At 33.5% G+C, this 7,450-nt stretch overlaps 1 pseudogene; it reads right to left on the bottom strand.

The window, feature by feature from the left end:
• Window positions 1-2,574: 2,574 nt before the first annotated feature.
• Window positions 2,575-3,608, bottom strand: LOC129318916 (protein OXIDATIVE STRESS 3-like; annotated as a pseudogene).
• Between the last annotated feature and the right edge of the window lie 3,842 nt (window positions 3,609-7,450).

Below are 7,450 nucleotides of genomic sequence, written 5' to 3'. Positions count from 1 at the left end.
AACTAAAAAATAAAATAAATACCATGCAACGGAAACATGAAATACTCAAAATATGCAGCGACAACGAGTTGTTAATTGTCTTAAAATTATACACTATTTTTATGTTTATTTTTATTTAATGAGTATTTTTTAAAAATATTGTTAATATTTAAAATATTTTATATTTTTTAACATAATATTTTAAAAATATTTCATAACAGTAAAAGAGAGTGCAAACAATTATTGTGATAATTGATGGACAAGGATGTGAAAGAATAAAAGGGTGAAGTGATGTAACAAAAAACAAAAAAGAAAAAAACCATGATCTTGTCGCGCTTTTGAAGGAATGGATGGGCCTCGTTGAGCAGAGATTTTTCTGTGTCCAAAGAATCGAAACTCCTACTCATATTCACTGTCACACGGAAATGACAGTACGATTTTCTCAATCTCCTTGTCTTTTGTTTCTTGGCCAACAATCTGTGTCTGTGAGTTTTATGACGGCCAGCACCAGGTTCCAAGCCTCTTTGCAATTTTTAAAGCGAGGGCGTTCAGAAATCCAGTCCGAACTCAGGCGGCTCAGTTTGATACCTCATTCGGTTTTGCAAGTTTGGAACTTCGACCAGACCTTTTTGTCTATTTTTGGTCCCTAAACATTTGTTTGGCAGAACAACTCAGTGCCTGTTTGTTTTGCGTCCAAAATCGATTTTTGAGTGTTTAATCGATTTTTAAAACAAAATTAGCCAAACGGCATATAATTGCCATAATCAATTGAACATGCTAAAATCGATTTTTTTTTTTCAAGCTATTCATACCAGCTTTTGGTTCTCATTTTGCCATATTAATTTGTCAATAATTTTTCAGTATTCATAATAAAATTTAATAATATTATATATAAATTTATCAATAATTTAATTTTGTATGATAATTAATTATTGGGTCAAAATCAAGTTTTGAAATAAGCTCTGGGAGGTTGCTTATAGTTTTAATTTTATTATTAAATAATATATTTTGCTTCTTCAATAAAATTTAACAAATTTATTAATATTAAATACAACTTTATCAATAATTTAATTTTAAAAAGTAATATCTTTTATAATAATTTGTATAGTTGAAATTAATTTTAGTGTCCAAATAAATTGCGTTATAATATAATTAATTATTATTAAAATCTATTACTTAATTAATTATTTTTATAATTTATTATATTTAACTGAAATCTAAACCAGCGATCAAATATTGCTCTCAAAGTGGCGTTTATTCCTAAAGATGCACCCTTCACCTGGACAAAGACATCGGCTATGGGAGGAGGGGGGGTGAGTGAAAGGAATATATTTTACTGTTGTGCTATTGACTGTGAGTTGATTTAATTTGGTATGGAGATAAGTCTTATACTAGATGAAGTTGTGTCGTGTTGGGGAAGAAATATATATATATATATATGGAACATTTATCCAATGTCTTGAAATTTCATATTGAGACGTAGTGTCAAATTTACTCATGCATGTACTTTTGGAATTGCTGGACATTTACTCAAACTTTGTTCTCCTCACTTCTAAGATGCTCTTGTCCTGACATTTACAACTTAATTACAACTTAATAATGAAGTAAGAGTCTAGGCTTAAAAGAAACCAAAAAAAAAAGTCAAAAGTACACATGTAACAGTTATTTAAAAGAAAAATAGGAAAATGTTAAAAATTAAAATACCACTATTGGATTGACAGCGAATCTATTCACTTGGATAGATTTCATTATAACCAACGCCTCTACCTGAGATTGCAATCTTGGATTCCTTAAAAAGAGCCCAGAAAGAAGGCAAAACACAAAAACAAAAAGCAAAAACAAACAAAAACAGAGACAGAGGTTAGCGTCGTTGAAAATTTTTTTTTGGGGGGTTGTTTAGTTGGTTCGAGCAGTTGGATACCTGGATTAGTCCGTCTTTACAATTTTTATCATGTAGGAGCATCAATGTTTTAAGAAGTTCTATCAAAAAAATAATTTAAGAGAACAGCTCCAAACAAACCCTACCTTGATATATAATAATAGTCCCCATCCCACCAAAACCAAGAGGCATACTACTGTTAGGGTATTACATTCATACAATATACTAAGTTCTGTAATCATCAACATGCTTAGAATCGGATGCATTTTTTCCTTTAGGAACTTGTGTCAAAGTCTGTTAAGCATGCTCTAAAAAATTAAAAAACAAGTAGAAGATATTTTAATGCAATCCCAGTCTTTTTCTATGATCCATATCCAAATTGCCGCCCAAGTTGCTATCAATCTTTTTCTTGAATAAAGAGTATCGAACTCCGCCGCGGGAACAATCAACTTGACCCAACCTTTCAGTCGCTGGAAGGAAATTTAAACTATTCTGACACTGTTTGATTCATGGCTTCCACCAAAAACAACTACCGATAATGACCAACTTATTTATTCCAAGAACACGATGCACTGTCTCACTCCTAACACTGCAGGTAGGAGATTTCAAGGAGCACTTCTTTCTGGTGTACCGGAATCAAGTTGAATTTTCTAGCAATGCTTTTCCGAGAAAGTAGGATAAACCACACATTTTCAAAATATATCCGAGCATTGCAGTAGTCTGAAAAATCTTTTAAATTATAAATATCAATATTTTTAAATTTCTAAATTCCTCTGAGCCATTATCAAGGAGTACAAATGGGTGCATTCCCCAGAAATCACTGACTCTGACCAACTCGCCTATCCTAATTCCTAATGCATTGAAACTAGCTAGGTCTAAACACAGCGAAAGAGAACCACAGATTTGTCAAGTCCTTGGTTTCTTAAGCGATCAGTGGAGTTTGGCTAGTAATGGTGGCGGCGGCGGTGGTGCTAGTGGATCTATGAGGAGGCATTGGAGGCCTGCTGGTAATTCCCAGGTTAGAGCTTGCCCTTTTTCACACTGATTGACGAACAAGAAACCCTCGAGCTCTTTGAAATTCTTGTGTCGCCAATTATTCCTCCTCCATAGCTTTTTCTGCAAGCTTTCATCTTCAACTTCTTGTTGTACGGGTTCTCTGGCTTAGCCAGATCTTCCAAGCACCTCACATTAGCCAGTGAAGTAAAAGACTGCGACTTCCCCTGGTAATGCTTCGAAAGCCCTCTCCTGTCAGAAAAGGCACAATCTTTTCATCAGAGATTTCTCTCAGAACCAGAGAGACAGACGGCCAGAAACATGAAGATTAACCAGATCGAAAGAAGTAGAAGATTACTTGATGGGAAGTTGCTGAATCAGAGAAGACACGTCAAGCGCGGGGTCAGCTGCCAGAGGATGATCCGTGGAGGAAGAAGTAGAGGAAGAAGAAGAGGAAGAGGAAGAATTGACTTCTTCGAAAGGATCGCATTCAGATTCCAGAGACGAGACGCTCGAGTTTCCAATGGATGAAAGGGAGGAGGAGGAAGGAGAATCAGGAAGAGCCTTCCTTTCAGGTCCGGCCATGGCGGTGTTGTTCATCATCATCTGCTCCATAGCTTTGAACTCTCGGAGACCCAATGGGGGGCTATTAATGATGATGCGAGGAACCTTAAATAAGAGGCGCTCAGCTTTTTACCTGGTACCCGAATTCTCGAAATGGGCATGAACACGGAACAGACACATCCAAGAGGTGGGGCACAAAAGCGAGGCTTTATATGGAATTAAGAAAAGGTTAAGGAGGGAAAGAAGAGACGGATGGTTTAAAATAAAAAGGTTTGAAAGGTGGCGGATAAGATTAAGGGTGCATGCTTTTTAGTTATTGAGGGGTTGATATTTCCCATTAAAGAGAAACAGTAAGATTCGCGCCTATCCAGAATTTGATATTGCTTGTCTCCCATCGTCGTCCTCCAAAACCTGCTCAACTTGAGGCTGTTGTCAAGTTGATGCCTTCAAATCCCAGTTCATGGCCTCAGCGCGTCACCTGCTCGCCATCTATTTTACTCATGAAAAAAAATTACTTCTTTCATTTAAAAATATAAAATATTTTTTAAAAAATTAAATATTAAAAAATATAAAATATTTTTAATCTTTTAAGATATAATTATTATTTTTTTTTAAAGTATTCCTATTGATAGTAATTTTATAATTATTATAAAGTATTTAATAGGGATAAAATATAATAAGATATGATTAATTTAAAAATAAATAATTATTTTATTGATTGAGATTTAATTAATAATATTGTATATTTTTTAACAAAAAGAGTATTATTTTTGCTTGGAGAATGAGTGAATTAATCTCGGAAGTATGAGTATAACAGTTATATCACTTATAATTATTATTTAATATTTAATTTTAGGACTTCTCTCATATTTTATTTAAAAATAACTATTTTAATTGAAATATTAATTGAAATGAAATAAAAAATAATTACTTTCTTTATAAAATTTAGTCACTGGATTTTGACTTGATGCAAGTCACACCTTATAATTTTAATTTTTAAAATATAATTTATGTTGACTAAATTTTTTTAAAAAATTTAATTAAATACAAATATTTTAAGTTGTTAGAACTGCAATATCAGAATTGAATAATAGTGACCGAAAGAATAGTTGGAATTTAAACTAAATCAAAATTATATGAATTATAATTTTATTTATTGATGAATTTAAAATGAAAATGAAAGTAAAAGCCTAAAAGGTGGTGATGTGGTGATTGGGGTGGAGAAAGGGCGCGTGGAGGAGGGGGGGAAAGGACAAGGGAGGGGGATAGGAACGGCGCCCACTGAGAGATCAAATCGAAGGGGAGGGAACAAGAAACAAACACCCATCGTTTCTCAAGTCTGATGCACTTACACTTCCTTGGGTCCTGTTGGTTATGTTGGAAATGATTTTAATCAAAATAAAAATAAAAATTGATATGAATGTAAAAATAGGAACAGACATGTGATTTAAAAATATATTTAATATGTTCAATTATTTTTCTTTAATATTAATATTTAAAATATGAAAAGACTAAAACGCCCTTATTCCCAAGTAAATTTTGTTTGACCTAGAGCTCTTCGTCCATTGCTATCGTCTTGCCATTTAGACCGCCAAAGAAGAACCATTGTCCACCACCAAACTAGAAACGACATTCGATTGGATTTCACCAAATTCCCTTATCCATCGCCATTTGATTGCACCAGGCTAGAAACAGCGTTCAATTTCACTGGACCAGAAATTGAAACCGAAATCACCGGACCAAAAACAAAATCGAAATGGTGGAGCCATGGAAGACTTCGATATGCAAAGCAAAGGCACCCACCTTGTCCACCTTTCATGGCTATGTCATCACCATCTTTGGCCGCCATTGCTAACGTCTTCCTCAGAGGCGATGGGATTTCAATCGCCGACCAGATGGCTCCAAAAGGAAGAACCTGAAAAGAATCCTGCCTCCACAAAGAACAAAACCCATAGCATCCTCAACTATCGCCAAAGGTTGCAAGTACAATAACAAAAGCCAACAAAATCTGATTCCATGGAGATCGAAAAGTGAGAAGCGGAGCAGTTCAACAATGGTGAGGGAAATTACCCGTCTCTGGCCTCATCACTAATGCAAATCTTCTCAAGCGAAAATGGTGGTGGGTGGAGATGTCGAAAATGAGACAAGTCTGTTCTAAAAATTAATCGATGTTACAATTCCATGGAACACGACTTATTTCCTTGGTGGGATTGTGGAAGCCATATTCATGCATATCAAACAAATACTTTTCTCATTTTTATATTCATTTTGAATTACATGCTCTAAATTCCAGCATACCGAGCCTTATTCTTTTGAGCCTTGTTCATCCTTGTCTTCCACTTCCACCACACGCAATATCCGTACGCACCTTGTGCATAGGGTTTATTTCCCCATGTCACCCCAGCCTTGTCGTTCTTTGTCACTTTGTCCTGATCAATTCGCACTAGTATGAATTTCTGATGATCTTCCCGTTAAGATAAATTCAACATACCCGATACTCTAAGCAAAATCCACACAAGTTTTACATACCGTTTTTTCAGTTTTATTTTTATCTTTATTATATAAAAATTATATTTTTTTTATAAAATCTATTTTTATTTTTATTATATACTAACATTTATTAATAATAAAAAATTAATAACAATTTATAAATAAAACTAACGTGTCAATGCTTTTAGAAAGAGTACAGAGGAGGGAGGGAGCACACGATGAGACAGGACCCTCGCAAAAAGACAAGGAGCGGAAGGGGAGGGGAACTAAATACTACTTGGAATTGGCTTTTCTGCTATTAAATTAAACTTGGTGATTGATTTGATATTTTTTAAAAATACATATTTTATTTAAATATTTTAAATTTGAAACGGATCAACGGTGAAATAAAAAAAAATAGTGGAGAGAAATATTTATTAGATGAAAACTACTGTCACATGTTTGATTGTTTTTTTAAGTAAAATTATAAATTTCAACAAATGTTTATTATATTTTTAAAATTACTTTTAATAAATTAACAGTATTAGTACATTAAAGTAAATATTAATTAAAAGAGTATTTTAGTTTAAATTTTTGAATTTGAGATATAATTATCAGTATTAACTAACTTTCTTAAATTATATAAGTTAGTTAAAATTAAAATTTACCTCAAATAGCGAGTGAGCAGTATTTATCACGGCTGGAAATCTAAGTAATTTTTAATAATAATTCTTATACTAATAAAATCTAAGTTTTTTTATAAAAATATATACATTTTGTGCTGTTACCTTTAATTTTAATTAATTAATGAATATTTGAAAGAATGGTTGAACGGTTGGGCCGTCGAAGGGTGTCGGGGTAAATGGGGAGAGGGAAAGGGAAAGGGACGGGGGGAGGGTCAGCGTCAACGAAAAGTTGTTGGGGTCTGGTCCGCGCATGCCTTTTCTCTCTCTCTCTCTCCTTCTTCTTCTTCCTCTTTCAATTTCTCTTCTCTCCCATAATCAAAGTTATTACCATTACTCATCTCCATAATTTCTCAACTCTCTACCTCTGTTTTTATTATTTATTCATCTTCATTTAACGCCAAAGTCAACGAGCACATTCAGCTGCTCGCCACGCGGCAGCGTGTCCTATTCTCACTGTCAAATTTAACTTTATAGTACAGCTTATTAATTCTATGAACAAATTTAAAAACCATCCCATATCGATATTTCAACGTATATGTATGTACTGTTCACAGACTGCGAATGGCGCCACTTGCTTGGTTAGACTTCACATTACACACGAACGCACGACCCAGAGTCTATCACATATCAAGTTTGTAACGAGTCATGAAACTTATAAGCGCGAACAAAAAATATAACTTTGACTGAAAATGGCATAGCGAATAAGGTTGAGAATGAAGGTGAGATCTAAAAGTAATGTTTAAATAAATTTTAAAATTAAATTTTTTTAAAATAATTGAGTTTGAAAGCTCGACTTTAATAAATTCTGTAAAAAAGAGCTCAGGTTTAAGCGACCTTTAAACTCTATTATATTATTATTAATTTTTTTTTGATAGAACAT

The sequence above is a fragment of the Prosopis cineraria genome, unplaced genomic scaffold (genome assembly GCF_029017545.1).
Source record: "Prosopis cineraria cultivar Desert tree isolate PC_DT_omini unplaced genomic scaffold, ASM2901754v1 PC8, whole genome shotgun sequence".
NCBI classification, from domain to species: domain Eukaryota; kingdom Viridiplantae; phylum Streptophyta; class Magnoliopsida; order Fabales; family Fabaceae; genus Prosopis; species Prosopis cineraria.
The sequence above is the reverse complement of the archived record's forward strand: the minus strand, read 5'-3'. Positions and strand labels throughout refer to the sequence as shown.